This window comes from Tympanuchus pallidicinctus, unplaced genomic scaffold (assembly GCF_026119805.1).
Source record: "Tympanuchus pallidicinctus isolate F22 unplaced genomic scaffold, pur_lepc_1.0 scaffold5, whole genome shotgun sequence".
In the NCBI taxonomy this organism is placed as follows: Eukaryota; Metazoa; Chordata; class Aves; order Galliformes; family Phasianidae; genus Tympanuchus; species Tympanuchus pallidicinctus.
Window position 1 is genome coordinate 15,723,256 of NW_026294769.1, and position 19,066 is coordinate 15,742,321.

The following is a 19,066-nucleotide window of genomic DNA, read 5'->3' on the forward strand; positions in this document are numbered from 1 at the left end:
ACAAGCCTTTTTACTCTTTCACACCCTCCTAGTTTTTAAATTGTAACCAAAAGAACAGTGTAGGTATTTTATATAAAACAAGTCTAGCCATGAATAAAGCATCCTTTCTGAGGAATAGCAACTATCTTGAAAAGAAAAAGTCAACATCTTTTCCCAAAGAACTACAGCTCAGACTCAACATCATTCTATGTTATTCTGGATCTTTATGTTTTTTTCTTTCTGGTAAGCGCACTGGTAAGATTTAGGGACTTTCTTCCCAAGAAGGGAACTATGTGCAATCTGTTCAGAATATCCTTATCCTTTCTTTGCTCCCTCTCTTGAACTGGGCATCTAAGCTGCCAGCAATGAAAAATTAAGAGCCATAGGTTGGTGAAGTAGAAAGCAAACAAAAATTTGAAGATTTTTAGTGAAGACCTTCAAATGAGATATTTTTGGTCTGTATCTACAATGTTGTTATTATCTCCTTCATTTAATGGTTCATGATGATAGGCATGCTGATCTATTCCCAAATGTCACAGACTCCCACCCTTGCGGTTAAATCTGTTCAGGAAATTAAATGAGGTGCACAGGTAATACAGTGCCTGCACTGCATGATTCATGATTCATTAGATAACTCAAGACAGCATATAAACAAGACAATGGGCTACAGAGGTTGTTAAAGGAAATTAACAGAAACTCTCACTACCTCAAATTCTACTCAAGGCTTCAAATCTTGACCAATAATTCAAATCTCAGAGAATACTGTATCACAGTTTAGAAATATATTTGTAATGTCTGAATTAAAGAACTTGCAGATTGAGTTTGCTTTGTCAGTTAACATTAATGGAGACTTCAACTGCTCCTTAATTCTTCAAATTCAGATCCTCAGCACAAAACTTTATTTCAACAATGTACATAATTAGATTTCATGGCCAAGCTTTATACTTCATAATTACCTAATTTTCTTTAATAAAGCGTTATCCTTCCAGTTATACTTTTACCCAACAGGTATTAGCCAAGGAATGGTGTGCTGTTGATTCTTGCAGGGTCTTTGACAAAGGGCAGTATCTCCATGATTAGCAGATTACGTAGATCTGACTTCTTTCCAATCAGCTGTTTGACTTGTTTTCATATACAAAAAAGTGTTTTGAAACTTCGAAGAAATATTGCAAAACAGCACTCTTTTTAAAAAATTTTTTGCTAATTTCAGGAGAAAAGAAAAAAATAGCAAGTAGAAATCACAAAATGGTTGACTGCAAACTCATAGCAAAAACCTGGTTTAAGTCCGTAAAACTTAGCACATTCTGTTAGATTTTCATTTGCTGTCATCAAAACCTCCTATGCAATTGAGTGTGTGGAAAATGTAGGAATTTTAGCCTTTCATAGAAATAGCAAACCTTTTTGGAATCAGAATTATATGGGAAATGTATATTACAGCTCTTTTCTCAATAGCATCACAAGCGAGAAAAAAAAAAAATGTACAAAAGAAATTTTGATATTTGGACAAAAATCACAAGCAGTGAAGCATCTCTCTTTCATATTTAATAAAGATTTTCCCAGTCGGCTGCAGCTGATGATAAGTATAATATCTTTAAATGGTTAATCCAAGGATCATGGCTCAAGTGCTTTATGTGGTTAGGAGCAAGGAAATCTGTTAGTAGCCTCAGTGTGCATTTCATAAATCCAAGGATTTTTTTATTCCTTTTTTTCTTTTTTTTTTTTCTTTTTGGTTTGGCTTTCTACTATATCTTAAATGCTTTATTTTTTCAGAGGAGAGATAAGACTTGGTTCTTCACATAAAACTACAGCTTAGCCATTACTTAGTCTTTCTCTGTTACAGAAAAGGTCCTGTCTGTGCACAGATGTCTCAGATTAAATTGTATCTCACAATCCTTACAGTGCTCAGTACTAGATGAACTGCCAAAAGGGCCGTAGGCAAGAACTAAATTGCTTTGGTTTCAGTACACAGTGAATTTGGCTCAGACAAGCTGAATCAGTACATTAAATGCGAATCCCTCACAGATTTGAAAGCAGCCTTTAGCACAATTATTGACTGTGAGTGATGATTATGTCTAATTGAAGGAGACTTTTGCTACCTGTAGCTCAGTTGGAGTCCATGAGAGCCACAGCAAGGCACTGCATCTTAATTCAATGTTCCAGCTTGAAAGAAGCAATTGAACCTAAATCCTGAAGTGTATACACATGGTCGATAAACTTTAATAAACTTTACAGGTTCAGTAACTAGACTGAGTGTATATAATTCAATTTTTTAATTCGGGAAAGAAAATAGCTAACAAGTATGTTAGGCTACAATAATGCATTAGCTCATCTCAGTACAAGCATCATACAGAGGCCTTCTCAGTAAAAGATATAGTTTCATGCTTGTCTTCAAAACAAGTCATAAATCTGCTGTTCTATACTTTATATTAATGCTCTACAGGTGGAAGATTACAGGGTTACTTGAGTACTGCAGAACTTCCAGTAAATTTGTGAGAAAAATAAAGTAATTTGACAATTTTTTATCTTTTGCTACAGAAGTTATGCCAATAGTAAAGAAAAATAAATGTTTTTCTTAATAGATTCTGCCACCCTCCTCAAGATTTCTTGATGTTTTCAAAGTAAAGCAAGCAAAAACGATGATATTCTATGTTTTAATCCTTTCGAAAAAAGTTATTGCTTTTCTCAATGAACAAAAATAGATACTCTCAGGGGCCCTGCAGTCAGAATTGTATTTTCCTTCTGTTCTATAAAAAATAAAATTCTGTCAGTGCATTCGCACAAATATTTCTCTCCTACACACATTTATTGTGACCTATTAGATCCTTTCTAGACTTAGATTAGGTTCCCTTGGCATCATTATTATGATAACATTCATGAAAAGCTCTGTGCCAATGCATTTTTCATATTTTCCATGAACGTGTATCTATCTGAATCATGAAAACTTTCCATTCAAATTGCTCCTTTGCTGAATAATTTATACAGAGGTCATAAATAAGCCCTACAGAACATTCGTTCCTTCATTCCAGGGGTTTCATTATACATTTTGTAGGTCTGAGCTTTTAGAAAAGAAAAATTAACTTGAATGTTGTTTTCAAACATGGTGTGTACTATAGGCTGTGCAAGCAGTAGGGAATGCAAGATGAAAAGAGAGGTCTGTGGCAACAGTTTGGTAAAGTTCTTCCATAATCAATGGTACACAAAATGCTTGGAGTTATTATGAGGTATCTGTGATTGCTATGTGTAGACGAGCCTGCATGACTTCACAAGTCTACTTATATTATCATATTATTGTCATTTTGGACTAGCAAAACAAAAAGTAGGGTATGTCAGAACAAGCAGAGCTGTCTTTAATGTCCTTTATATATGCTTGCTATAATTTCCTAGAGTTAAAGAAGGAAAAGCCCTTAAAATTGTCTGTGGGCAGAAATGCTTACATTCACAGCACTGACCAATTTTTGTCTTGGACTAATAGTTTAATCAATTATCAGATTTGGCCATTTTACAGGTGAATTGTCTTCCTGTTTCTATACACTCTACTGTGGGTTTTCCAGGTATATGATAAGAACAAGGATGCTTTCAAGCATTTCAAGGAAGCTATGCTGCAGCCACTTCTCCATTTCTTTGACAGCTTTAGCATCTTTAATCCAGTCTGGATAGGCTTGAAATCCACATATTTCTATTTCCAGAGAAGTGTATTTTACTGTCCTCAAAATTACATATTTCTTGACAATACAAATATATCTTTATTGGGTTTCTAGAGGCTTGTCGCTTAAACCTCCAGCCTTCTGCTCCCCATTACCTTGTTCCCTAAATACCAGTTCCACTGAGTACCCTGTCTTTCTACACTCAATCTTCAGATAAAGGGTAGGTAGTAGTAGTCTCCAATGGCAACAAAAGCCTTAAACCTGGTACGCTGACCAGCCACGCGTCTGTTTCTGGACCGGCATGATCTTCAACACCTCATCTTTCAGACTTTTGACTCTGAAATGAAATTACCGTAAGGGAAGTCAGCAGGTTGCTTGCAATAATCAGTTCATGCTTCTTTTGACTGTTCACAGCTCATTGCAACTTGTTTTGTTTTTGAAAATAATGTCATACACCTACACTAGGAAATAAGTGAGATTCAGCCTTACTGGCTAATATACGTCTTCCTGTAGCAAATATGGAAAATCTACAGTTATGCATTTTCATACCATTGCGCCAGCAAACCTAGCTCAAGTTCTATATCCACAACCAAGGCCAGAAACCTCACATAGACATTCTCTTAAGCACAGCATTCTGAGAAAGCAGTAAATCCTACTGAATTTTGAGTTCAGCAGAGTCAGAAGCTGGTGTTTTCCATGAAGGCTGCAAGTCATCTACTCAGTGACCAGTGACATCTTCCTTTCTGAGCAGAGGGACACACTGAATTACATTCTGTATGAATGTATGAACACTGAATTGTATTCAGTGTATGTGAACAAATTAAACTTCCAATGTACAAAAACACAGCAGAAAATTACTATCGAAACACTAAAAATTTGTACAATGACTACTCAGGGTACAGTTCTATAATCCATTGTGGATGTGTTCCATGCAGAAAATCACAGCTTAGTCTTACTAGAAATTTCCTTACAAAGCATAGAATTCTGTGACGATTTGACGATCAAAAGGTCCTAAGTTTTAAACACAGCTGGTCAAAATTGTTACTTCACACAAAATAAATACATTTAGAAAAAAAAAACTTTCTTGAAATAGTGTATGAAAATGACATATTTCTCTTTTGAGATTTCAATGAAATTTTAGAACTGAAAAGCAAACTCTCACTCCTATTTACAAATTCATCAAAAGGTTGTGTTTTCATGGAAATATATTTCTTCATGACATTCTGTATTAAAAAAATGAAATTAAAACAGACTTTGAAACATTATTTTGAATGTGAAATTTGCTATTTTAAAGTTATTTTCATTTCATTAGCTTTATTTCAGTCAGATCCTTTTATTATAAAAGATGAGACTGAAGAAAAATATTTCAATCATTTTTTAAAGAGAAAATAATATGTTTTCATTATATAAAAATACTTTTTTTTCTTCTTTCTTTTCACTGAAACATAACATCTACTTTGTAGCCAGATAGATCCATGGTCCCAAAGGCCCTAAGCATCCCTCTGTGTGCAGATATGTTATGAAGAAATAACAATAGTGTTTTCCTTTGCTGATAGCACTGGGTTGGCATCTAGTTATGTTTCATTATTTCAGAGCATATACTTTGTGTGATCAAACTTGTTCAACAGTGTGTAGTTTGGGCTACTTCTGATCACTTAAAAGATTTGAAAGAGGCATCAAAGTAATTGTTTTTTGAGGTTCCAGGAAAATGCATGTATGCATTGATCAGTGTGAACTTTACATATCATACGTATTAAACATTTCAGATTGCATTTCTTAAAGTTATTTGAAAAATACTGAGAAAAATATATACCTTCTTACTAAAAATATAAGAGATGTTAGGACCTTATAATACCTTAAATCTGATATTGCCACTGACTACCAAATGTAGTTATCATAAGCTTTCAAGTTCTGTCTTCTTCCAAAAAAAAAAAAAAAAAAAAGTAATAATCAGAACTTGAATTTGGGAATCTGTTCTATACACCTGGATATATCCACAACAAATAGTCATTATAGTTATTGCACATTTTTCAGTGGAAAGAAAGTTTACTTTACTCTTGAATTTATTGTAATCAACAGCTAGTTAACTAGTAACTAGTAAAAAAAAAAAATGTAATTAGTTAAAAAAAAAGCTAAATTATGTCTGTTTGTTTTTGCTTGTTTGTTTGTTTGTTTGTTTGTTTTTAACAATTATGCACCCAATAGATTCTGAAGGAATAAGTACAGATGCTCAAGTAAAAGGTGTTGAAAAACAAATTGATTTTTCCAGGAAGAACCCCAGCACTTTCTCAGAAATCCTTTATCTTTAAAATGTTTTACATTTTGTGAATTGGTATTTTTCAGTTTGGATACCTCTCACAATAAAAGCTTTGGTTGGCACATAGTAAACTAGTTATCTCCATAGTTCAGTTTAGCTAAAACTGAGAAAATAATTGGAAATCCAAATAAAGTCTTAAGAGCAAAATAAATCATTTTTTTAAGTCAGGAAACACTGTACGCTGATTCTTTAAGTGTGACTGCTCAGTCTTATGGCATATATCATATTTTTATTATATCTATGACTAAAAGATACTCTGCATTTAACAAGGAGAAAAGACCTTGAAATTATTTCATATCCAATGCCAGGGCACACATTTTCAGCACTGTTTGCCAAACACTCTGGAAAGTAGAAGTCAGAGACTCAGCGTGTAATTTTGCTTGTGAATGTATAAACAGCCTGACTGTGTTTTGAGATCCACAGTCAAGGACAGAATTATGTTTTCAGCACAATAAAACTATGCACTATGTGTACCTGAACAACCAGTACTAAACAACTAATTGACAAATAAGTAAACTAGAATGGTACTTCATCTTTCATTTATTGCTCATTCAGCTAGATATTTCTGCTGCTTCTAGGTCTCCACCACTCATGTATGCATCTGTCAGTCACTTTAGTGGGGCAACATACCAGACTCTCTATGTATTGCTCCGCAACCACTGCAATTTTCTGTGCAGTATTTTACTATGTTATGCTATTTTATTTTCTGGGCAATTTTTAGTCCAATTCTAGTTCCTATCTCTCTAAACTCAGGGCTAGTTGCCTGTCCTTAATTTTCTTTTGTACTTTGGACAACAGATTTCAGCAGGAGGTGCTTTTGTTAACAGGCAGTTTGAAAGTTAGCTACGTATACAGAGTTCTATTAGATAGGAGCGCTGTGTCAATGTTCACAGTGCACCGAAAAAAAAAAAAAAAGGAAAAAAAAAAAAGGAAAAAATGGGGATGTCTTTCACATTAAAATGATCATTTTCATTTTATCTGTGTCATATGTCTTCTAACATTAATGATCTTGGGCTACTTCTTATTTTCTAGGATGAATTATGTCTCTAAACTGAGAACACGGTAACACAGCATGGCACTAAATGACTGCCTTTTGACCAAGTCACCTGTAATGATTTTTAGAAAAGCATTAATATCCAAGTCACAACATCTCATCCTACTTGCAGAAGAAATTTTTCTGAAAAATCAGAAGAGCAATAAGCATCTAACCCATATTTTAAGTCTGGGTAAATCAAGTTCCACTACACTTTCAAAGCCACCTTTAAAACTAATTCTAAATACATTGTGCAAAGTCTTGTGAAATTTAAAACTGTTTAAATTGTGATCCCAGAGACAGTATTGTTATATGGAGCAGAAATTATTACTCTGTGATGAAATATCAAAAACACATTGCAGTAGGTGCAAGTTTTAGATAGAACAATTAGTTCTTTGTTGAATCAGTATGACTTGCCATGCCCAACTTCTGTGACAATGATGGGTAAAGCACAGTTTAAGGGCTAGATGAAAAGATTGTATTCAATTCTGCATGAAATGCATTGCACAGCAGCAATACAATGGGCATCAGGCTTTGCACCATAGGATAGAAATCTGCAATCTTTATCTTGAAGTTCCAAAAAAATTAAGGTTGACATGACATTTCAGAAATATTCAAACATGGTTATTAATGCTATTTTTGTTAATGGATTTAACCTTTTTTAAATCTGTTGCTCAGATTCATATTTAGCTTGCTGTGAACAACAGCAGTTTTTACTTGTTGGGGAATCTTCCACAGAGCATAAAATCTTATCTCATGTTAGTGGCCCTAAGAGGTGACTGATGAAGGAATTCATATGGTAAAAGTGAAATAAAAGTGTGACAAAAGTGCAACAATCCACTTAATAATAGTTTCCATTGAAGCAGAAAATACCATGTTTGCTAGTACCGTTTAATGATATCTCAAAGTAGCTTTTGGGTTAGGAAACGAGAACACTGGAAGTCTAGGCTACGCAGGAATATTTGTGGGTCTTTTCTACACTTTAGTATGGGCAGTAGCCAATTGGTCAAGATGCCTGAAGTAGATCATCACATAAACCTAATACACTAAAGCAACTAGAATTTCTCTAGTTCTACAAGCATCGTATTGGGTAAATGTCATTCTGCTTTATAGCCAGCTTTTCTCCCTACACACACACACAAAAGTGGGATAGTTCCTGGATTATTCCAGTCTGCTTGAGCTATATCTGAAAAAGGTTGAGCACCAACAAGCAGCTTTTTATGACTTTCCTCGCCAACTGCATGTCATTTCAGCAAACAGATGCAATTTGATAAGGGCTCCTTATTATGGGCATTTTATTTTAGAGGAGAAATGAATAACTGTTTTCCCTTTTTTTTTTTTGCAGCACACAAACTCCCTTACATTTACACATTATGCAAACTTCAAGAAGGAAGCAGTTAGCATGTCGGAGAACCAGCATTGATAACACTTGAGCAGAGCAGTCTGTAGCAGTCTCTTTAGTCTCACGACAGGCACATTAGTCTGAATGTTAGCTACTTCTCCTTAATTGGATTGCTTGCATAAATTGCAATACAAGGTGGACATGCGATAGCTTTCTTTTTCACCAATCAGTCATGTCAAAAGAATCTCATGTATTTTATATAGAAAGAAGAAAAAAATGATAATTTGAAGAGATGAGAAGATGGTGCAGGGTAAAAGCTGATATTCTTCGTTTATAACAGATAGCCCCAAGTTGTAGAGGCCATTATTTCTTGCATTTTCAGAGCAAATGAACTTGACAGATGGCTGTGTCACCTAAAACCCTACCTACCAACTTGATTATGCAGAAAACAATACAATAGAAAAGAAATCATTACTGAAGGAACCTGGTTAGTCCACAGAGGGCTGAGCAGTGCAGAAGAACAAAATTACAGTTGTGGAATTGAACAGCAAGAATACATTTAACATAAAGTGGGTTACAGCAAGGCAATCAGTCATGGCTAAAGCTATTGTCTGGGCTTGCTTGCATGGTATATGAAGTAATCTGTCATCTACCACTGAATTTATGCTTAGTTTATAGTAGAAAAATACAAAGGTTTTGCCAGGGCATGTTCTGGTAGTTTTAAGTAGCTCAACTGTGAATCTATGAAATTAAAATTATGGGAATTCAGAACACTTTTCTGCTTCTTATGCATTTTGGAGGACATTAACACTAAAGTAACTTCTCTATCCTTCTCTTTTACTCAAACATTAAGCAAACTACACCACTTAAAGAAAGATAAAGCAACCTGGGCCAGAGAAAAATTCACCATTGGTCCAGTTTGCACAGCACCATCATTACCCACAAAAGGTTGCATTGGATTTACTACAAGTCTGGCTGCAGAAGCAATGGAATAGCACACATAAAACAGGCATAAAACAGGGCAGCAGCTATTCCTGGTGGCCCAGATCCCATTTTGTTGATTATTACACCTTCTTTGAAAAATGATAAAAAATTTTATCAGTATTATTGCATGATCTCATACATCATTCTCAACAAAATGGTTTTCCAGTCTCTGTTCCTCTCAAAACTTTCAAGACACATTATCTACTACTATGCATTTGAGGGCTTACCCACTCCTTAAAATTCATCTTTACTAGTTATTTCAATTAGAATATTTTAAAATAACCCATAATTGTCTGTTATGTCAGTATCAACACAAATGGATGTTGATAAAAATACCCAGAAAATTTTTTATTATCTCTAACAGAAAATATTTTATTATTTTTACCTATGATAAACAATTGCATTCTTACTTCAAAGCAGCAAGGTAACTTGTTATAACAGTGATAAAAAAATTAATTGGTATTTTTTATTTACTCTGCAGTGAAGATTAAATTTTATAATCTTCATTTAATTTAATTCCTTTCCACAAAACAATGATCAAGTCATGAACCAAAAAAAATCACACACAGAAAATTTAGAGATAATTTCATATATGATACACAAATGTGATAGATGTTCTCTTACATATTTAAACTTGAGTCTGTAACTTAAATAGAGGCAAGATTTTTCACATTGCACATATTAATCACTAAATGAAATACATTTTGTGAATTTTTCAGGCAAATATGAAAGCAAAATTAAAAATTGAAAAGAAAAAAGAAAATTAAAAAAGGCAAAACTTCCTTATTTATCTTTATTTATTTGTGGATCAATTAATGAATGTATTCCTCCCGAGGTGGGACGGGGGGGAATATAAAAAAAAGAAAAATTTGCATTAATTCTATTACTTAAATTGGAGGTAGGGAAAAGAAAATGATCTTTTAAATATAGAATCACAAAATAGATTAAAAAAGATAAAATAAACCAGAGCATTATGACCAGTGAGGTTTTTGTCAACCTGTAATTATTTATCTAAATTTAAACTGTTAAGATACATATCAGTAACTGTCTATTAGAACTCAAATAGTAAATAAAACACAACACGCATAGATTTGTGCTATCATCAAATGACTTTCAACGTAACATTGAAAATAAGCATTATTTTTTAATGCAGTTTCCTTCATAAAATTCAGTGAGGGAAGGCACAACAACATCTCTTTTTTTTGCATTCTATAGAACATCTTTCTTTAAAAACAAAACGAGCAAACAAAAAAAAAAAAAAGCACCAACAACAAATATTATATGGATTATAAAGAAAATTTGAAAAGACCCAAAATTATCCAGATTTTAAACACACCTATATCACTCTACACCTTTTACTTCTCACCTCATTCCTTCTTTCACTCATGTGAGCACTGTGTGCTGGATTAATACCAGGTGGGTTTGTTAATATACTGGATGCATTAAAAAGGCTTTGTGCAGATGGTGGAGAGTTAAGACTACCAAGGAAAGTGACGGTAGTTGCATGGGAAAAGCCTCTCTACAGAACACAGAGTGGATTTCATTCACAGGAATTGACCATGTCTTTCAGGTACCAGGCCTCTGCACGTGGCTTCCTGTCCTTTTTGGGTCAGTCAAATACTGACATCACTTGGAAGTCACTCCAGTGGCTGGTTAGTAAAGATCCAGGAGTAAGACTCTCATGCTTACAACACCTTGGCGCCTGGAGAACAAAAGCAAAAAGAAAACAAAAGCTCACAAAAAAAAATAAATAAAAATAAAAAAATCTCAGTCTTCGAACTCTGGTTCTCACAAGACTCTTGTTACCATGTTTAAACTATTTTAGTTAAGACAGTTCACAATTTGCAACATATTTTAGCCTGATTTTATAACCTGATCTCTGCAGATAAAGTATACAATATTTCCACAGTACTACAATCACTAACAGCTCAAACATCTCTACCTCATCTACCTTTTCATTTCCTTGGACCTTGATCTGGAGAACCTTTGGAATACTTAGAGACTGAGTCTACTTCACAGAAAAAGTCAAGAGTTCATATGTTTACAGAAGAGTTTAGGGATAGCTGCGTAAATAGGACTCAGACCAAAAACACTGTAGTGGTTTTTTTGTTGGTGCAAGACTTCCAAATTTCAACAGAATTAATGCTTTTGATAAGCTGGCATACACCCAAAAGCCACACATTTGTCTGTAATATAGTCCAAGATAACCATATCAAACTAACTAACAAACAAAAAAAGGGGGTTGACTATTTGGAAATAGCTTTGTTACATTAAGTTTTTCAGGTCCAAAAGAGTGAAGGAGAAAGTAAAGAGGTGCATTTGGTAGCCTAAACAAGGCAATTTAGTTAGACTATACATATTCCTTTGCATCAAGCTTATTCAGAAAGATACTTGGGAAATATGTGTCCAAAACAGAGATGACTTTTTTTTTTTTTTTAAAGTAGAGAAGAAAGCAAAGCTAAATATTTCTGTGAGGTAGCACATCATCCACTCTGAAGCTCAAATAGCTCTTAAGCAGCTTCAGAACTTGTGAAACTATACAGTCTCTATTAAAAACAGTGAGTATGGCAAAAGAAAGTGAGAATGGCAAATGGTCCAACTATCTTCACAAATATTGACCCTAGTTATAGCAGAACACAAAATCCTATTTTGGTTTCTACTGCACTGAGAAAAACAAAGATTAAAAGCAGATTTGCAACTCCTGAAAGAGTTTACAAAAAACATCTTCAATCCTGACACTAAGTCAAATTTTTTCATATTCTACCAAACCACAACTCTTCTGATCTAGTCTCAGAAAATCACTTTTTTTCGTATTCAGAATTTAGACACAGACATTCAGATATCTTTATCTATCTGTATGTTTATTTATATATTCATACCAACAGAGATATTATACAGATATTATTCATGCACATATATACATATTTGGAGATGAAAGTCTGAAACATAATAAGATTTTTCAATCATTGATTCCAATTCAGCTCATTTTTGTAAGAATGTAGTTTCTTTTCTCATTATTACTTCATTTCTGAACTTTTTCTCCTTCTGAAAGATCATCAGAATGTTCCACAAGAAACTCAGGGGTTGAAACAAGAAATAAAAGAACACAATTTTTTGTAGTTCCCTCTGAAAATCTTTGGAAGGCAATGTTTCAACATTGAAAGTGTGAAGATTACTGTGGGGATACACCTGATTTTAGATAGGAACAATTAAATTCTAGAGACAATATTGATATTGATGCATGAGTTAATCACCTCAAATTCTATATCAAGCTGGGATAAAATCTGACAATTTTAATTAATTCAAGTTCTCTTTCCATCCTCGCTCAATTACATCTTAAAAGAAATGAATGTCTCACTTCATTTCCAATTAAATAAATTCCTTCAGGATAAAAATATTTTGAACACTGTTGTTCTATTTTACCCAAAAAGCTCAGAGCTCAACAACTAACAGGACAGCAGATAACTTTATCAAAACCATCCCCATATCTTCCTGACTTCTATTAGATATTTTACTCCACTCCTTTCAGACCTTTCAGACCTTTGCCAGAACAACCCACTCTAAATACTCAGATTCCCAATATCCGTTAGATTAATGGTAGGATAGGAAGTAACTGTGATCCTCTTCTGCTGATGCAATCTACACTGAACAAAAAAATCTTTTAACAGTAAACAGCAAATTACAAGAATTACATCCTCCTTCTTCCATCCTCTGTCTCTGTTTATGCTTCATCCAGGGCAGATTTTGATCTCACCCTGGTCATTTCCTGGTGTACTGTAAGCATGGTATGTGAATCAAAAATAGGTGATCCTCACAAGCTAAAAATTGCTTTGAGGAGCAACTTTCTCATGCTTCATGCTTAGCATATCAGCTGCTTGCTCATCTAAATTTTGATGTATTTTTCTGTAGGGTAAGTAATCCAAAGCTTTTCAGTTACTGCATGAAATGAATGTATGTGTGATTAATCGTCCTATTCCATAATATTAACCTACTAGGGATATTTTTCTTGGTTTAGTGGTTTGGGTGCTCAAGGGATCACAAAATTAAAAAAAAAAGAAGAGTGTATTTCATCATCTAATTCCTCTCCTGAGCAGGGCAGAGTTGTATTGTACTGTATGTTAGATAATGATTGCTCATCTTGTTTAAACAAACCATTTCACCTTGAATTTATACCCTATTTTTATCTCCTCAGTAATGTTATTATTGTTTGCACTTCTTATTAAAAGCCATGGATTTTTTTTTGCTCTATCTTGAATTTGAAATTGTAATTAATGACATGAAATTAACCTGATTAATTGTCTCTATCTTACAGTTGATGAAGTGCACAGCATTCACTGTCCCTCCAGTAAAGCAATACTCACTGACCACAGCTACCTTGCTGGTATGCTGCTGGCTCTAGGGCCCTTCAAACCTTTAAAGACTTTGAAGAGGAAAGGGACCTGGGGGTGTTGGTTGATGCTCGGCTGAACATGAGCTGACAGTGTGCCCAGGTGGCCAAGAGGGCCAACAGCATCCTGGCCTGCAGTAGAAATAGTGTGGCCAGCAGGAGCAGGGAGGTGATCATCCCCCTGTACTCAGCACTGGTGAGGCCACACCTCGAGTACTGTGTTCAGTTTTGGGCCCCTCACTACGAAAAAGACATTGAGGCCAAGGAACGTGTCCAGAGAAGGTCAACGAAACTGGTGAGGGGTCTGGAGCACAAATCTTATGAGGAGCAGCTGAGGGAGCTGGAAGGAGAAGAGTAGGCTCAGGAGAGAGACCTCATTGCACTCTACAGTTTCCTGAAGGAAGGTTGTGATGAGGAGGGGTTTGACATCCTCTCCCAGGCAACAAACAGGATCTGAGGAAATGGACACAAGTTGTACCAGAGGAGATTTAGATTAGATATAAGGAAAAAAAATTTCTCTCAGAGAGTGGTTAGTCACTGGAATGGCTGCCCAGGGAGGTGGTGGAGTCGCCGTCCCTGGCAGTGTTCAAGAGGCGTCTGGATGAGGAGCTACGAGATATGGTTTAGTGGCTTGTGGTAGCAATGGTAATGGGAGGACTGTTGGCCTAGATGATCTTGTAGGTCCTTTCCAACTTTGTGATTCTATGATTCTATGATTCTATGAACACAGCACACCTCCCAGCTAGCCCTGGTACTAGCTGGGCCTGCAGGAGGTTTGTAGGTATTTTGAGCAGCAATTCCTGTTTGTCTTTATTACAAGTAAAATTGGGAGCATTTATGGTCTCCTGTTATCTGTATCAATGTATCTGGGATGCTTAGGAGAAATCGTTCTGGGACATATTTCCCTACTTATTTATGTGAGAGTTTCATTCAGGATAACACACTCTAAAGAGTAACACGTGAACCTGTTTCCTTCTCAAGCCCCTCTGTGTGATACGTGAATGTAATACTGGCACATTTGTGATAACCGAAGGTGAGATATCTGAATCTCACTGGTTATTTCCCTGCTGAAATCCAGTTCTAGAAATACATATGTACAGGAAATACTCTATGAATTGAAATTCTGGTAATATATACACGTAACTACATTGCCATTTAAGTGGTTAGGGTACCTATAGGCTTCACCAGTAACCTTCAGAAGAGAAAAGAGGTCTCAGCACTTGGTTGTGTCACTGCCTGGGCCTACACACAGCTTGTAAAGAAATTAACAGTACACTTTGACATTAGCTCTTACAGATGAATCTCACCTTGCTCAGAGTCCTAAAACTGCTGGAGTTTGCAGCTTAATTCTCCAAAACTTTTCTTCATATTCTACTACATACTGCAAGGCAGTTCATATTTCTTAGTCGTTCACAGCGTTAATTTACTTTATTGATGACATCATCAGTATTTTGTCACTGTAGAGTTTAGTTGTCCTGTGTAAAGCTGACCATGGAAGTTTTGAACATCGATTTTTTTTCCTTTCTGTAGCATCAGCGAATGATTTATCATCTTCTTCTGGGACATCAGCCAGAGGCAAGAAATAGCTCTAATAACATGCTCTAAAGTGACTTGTACTGATTGTGTGTTTCAAAACTCGATCAAGAAATGTACTCTACCTGGACAAAGGAACATTAACCAGAAGGAAAGACTGGAAAGTTCTTATAAATAAATGACACCTACCACACACAGTATGTAGAACCCAGTTTTATTTTCCAGAAGAAAACTCAGAGATTTCTTTCACTTGTACTTGAGTGCATAACTTCACAAACTTGTTTTTTATTATTTAAAAATCTCTGAAAAAAATGTCGTGAAAATACATGTCATACACAGAAGAAGGTAGAATGAAACATAAGTTTCAAGCAGGATCTTCCTCCTCATTAGAGGCTTAGATTTTCCCAACTCAGACTTCATTAATTTCCTTTCTCTGACATTTTACAACTACATAATCCTGAAAAAGAAAAATAAAAAATCTAATGCAAGAGAAGACAATGAAAAATACAAACATTGCACTAGTTATGGAATAAGCATGAAAATAAATATAGAAAATAGTTTTATAGGACTCATTTCTTTGTTGCCTCAGTAGAACTGTGCACGTTTGTGTGCAAAAGAGAAACAGGGTGGATGCAATTAGATGCCATGTTTTCTCAGGTGACAAAGCCGGATATTTCATGACTTATATATTATTGTCCCATAAGCAGTCACATAAGCGCTACTGGTACAACAAATGAGAAAATGTTAGAGGAAATAGAACTTCTTTATGCTGGAGGGAAAGGAAAAAAATGCAGATAGTTGTACTGCATTTCATAGATGAAAATTAATTTTGATTGAGGAAGTAGCTAGAAATTGTGAACAAGTTCTAATTGGTCTCAGAGTTCTATCATTTCTAACATACAAAAAGTCCAGAAATAGAGGGAAATATTCATTTTCACTTTGCATACATGCGGTCTAAGCAAAATGGATAAATAAATAAATAAAAAGGATGCTTCAGGTGTATGTGGACCTTTATACTAACTGTATTTGGTCTCTTTCTTATTTCATTTTCTGTATAATTACATGAGCAAATTTTTGGTCTTCTTTTGGTCACTTGAGAAAGTAGACTCAAAAGATGACATGTTCATAAACATTTTATGCACTTCTGTTGGATGTATAAATGTAATTTATTTTGGGACTAAATGGAAATCATTTTGGACAGGACAGGAATTGTTTATGTTCATAAATTCATTCATATAGTCATAATTCATACAGTCATTCATAAATACTGTCACTAGGCCAAATTTTTAGCTGTTGTAAATGGATATTAATTTATAGTTACTCAATTCTTTGCACCTACCCACATTTTGATATTTCTGCTGCATATAGATAAATTCAAAATAGAGTTCCATTATGCTGTGCATTCAAGTGTCCAGGAGAATCTGATTTTGTCTCCTATTTTGAAATAGTGCTATATATATATTTCCAGATTTATTTTCTTCTTTAATTATGGTACCATCAAGTCTATTAATACACCACAAGTAACCTAAGTTATTAACATAAGTTATTATTAGCCTATCATAGTGTCATTGTGTAAATTCGTATTAAGTGTGTTACAGTCTACTAGAGCCCAGACATATAGTGGATCTCAAAAAATATCACATTAAGGGAAATGAAATGAGAAGTTTGACTGGTTTTGTTGCTTTTTCTACTTAGCAAGAATTAACTCACAAAGAATAGAAATTAAAATTTGCTTCTACAATAATGTCACTAATTCTATTCAACCGAAATTCATCAGCTCAGTATTTTGAGCTCCACTAGGATTCCTATTCTTTTCTTCAAAATCTGTCATGTTTTTCTCAGAAATACCTCTGAAGCCTCATTTCTCTTTTCTACAGGAGGCCATGGCAATTCTTTTCTGAACAACCTCTTCTATATGTCCAGCACATCCTCTCAGGCTCTGCTTATTGACTGTTCATGAAAGCTGCTTAATGAATATTCTCAAATGTAACTTTTCCCTCCTATTTATTCTGTCAAGATGAAGAGATTTTAAATGACAGTATTGCCTCTATTTGCACAACCACTTCTGCTGCAGAAATTATCGTTAAGCAAGTGAGTCTGCCACCAAGAAAGGAAATTCTCTTCCTTTTCTCTGTGGAGGACCCTAAGGAAAATCCCAGCTCCCCATATGAAGAGATCTGTGTAGGTTGGGGAAGAGCAGGTTATTGCCGGCTGTGCACTTGATATGAGCACCATCTGGCACTTGTAGGGTAGGATGACTCTGGGGGAACACTGTCAAGAGCACTCTGCTGCTGCTCTAAAGAGCAACATCAACATCTTGCTAGAATCTGCTGCTGGTTTTAGCATATGTGATAACAGGCTAAGACTGGACATGGCCACTACTTATGGGACCACATTTCCCCAGCTGACAAGGGATCCATTTCTCTCTTTATACAAGAAGAAACTGGAGTTTGGAATTTATTCTCCTCAAAGCCTGCTTAAGTAAACAAATCAGTGTCCTGATTGGTTGTTTATTTTTTTAAATCCTCAGGGCTCTAAGGTACATGCCACGAACCTCATAGGTTTACAGGTGTGTGTAAGATCTACTAGCAAGTTTGCAGCACTGAATACAAAGAAACATTTCTTTCTTGTAGGAAGACTTAACCTGAACCTGATAAGGTTTAATGCACAAAAAAGGCTGTAATAAAATATTTCCCAGATGATTTTTGGAAAAAAATCAAAGCAGAAATTTCCACAGGCAGGATAAGCAAAGAATAATCTCAGGAACAGATACTGATATTCAAAGATAAAATCAAACACAAATATCAAGCTTAAAATGATTTTACACCCATACCCCATTTAGAATATACTCTCTCTTCTACCTGTTGCATACTCACGTACTCACATGTACTCATTACAGTATTGCTTCTGAAGGCCATTTGGTTGTCTTCTGAGAAAGAAAAAAATTTAAAAAGCTGATAATGACTCTCTAGGTCTACTGTATTTTCCAAGTCGTGTTATGTGCTATTTTGTCATTCTTTGCTCACACCAAAGCTATTATTATTATTTAGGAGTTAACATGTAATCCTAAACACTACCACATCATGGTTACCTTTTAGTATGTATTTAGTATTTACTATGAAAGGAGTGAGAAATCCAGCAATTAGGATGAGACTAGTGAAATTCTGGCCCACTTCTAAAATCCTGACCAATCGAACAAACAATAAAGAAAAAAAAAATTAAAAAAATAAAAACTTTAACATTATTATTGTTGAATGAATTCCATTTCTCTTTGCACTGATGAGCTCCGTGTTTTCAGCTCTAGACTATAAAATTTATTCACAAGTTATAAGATTTGCATGATTTCAGGTTGTGACTCTCAGAAACAAATTCAATTCCCACTGCTGAGATAGTGGGAACCACTTGGGCCTGGACACAGACAAAATTTATTTGATTTTTGTTTTCTGTTTTGCTTTCTTTGTTTTTCTTCATATAACACAATTAAAAAGCAATTTTGACAAATGAGACTGTTTTCAAAATGAGTGTTTTTGGAAGGACAGATGAGTATAATTCATTTCATAACGTTTTTTATGCTTTTCAACAAAAAGTCAATTTTCTGTCAAATTATTTTAATCTTTTTATTAAAAAAATCATAGGATTCTACCCTAACATGATTCTAAAAATATGTATAGTGAGTGACATTCATTTATGATTATATGTGATCCTCACAGGAAAAAGCTATAAAAGGTTTATAAAATGTCTGCAAATCTCCAGAACCAGAGGACTGACTTACACCACTTGCTACAATAAGGCTTGTCCTCATTTTTACAAGCAAGTGCCAAACCTGACCCGTTAGTCCATTTATGTA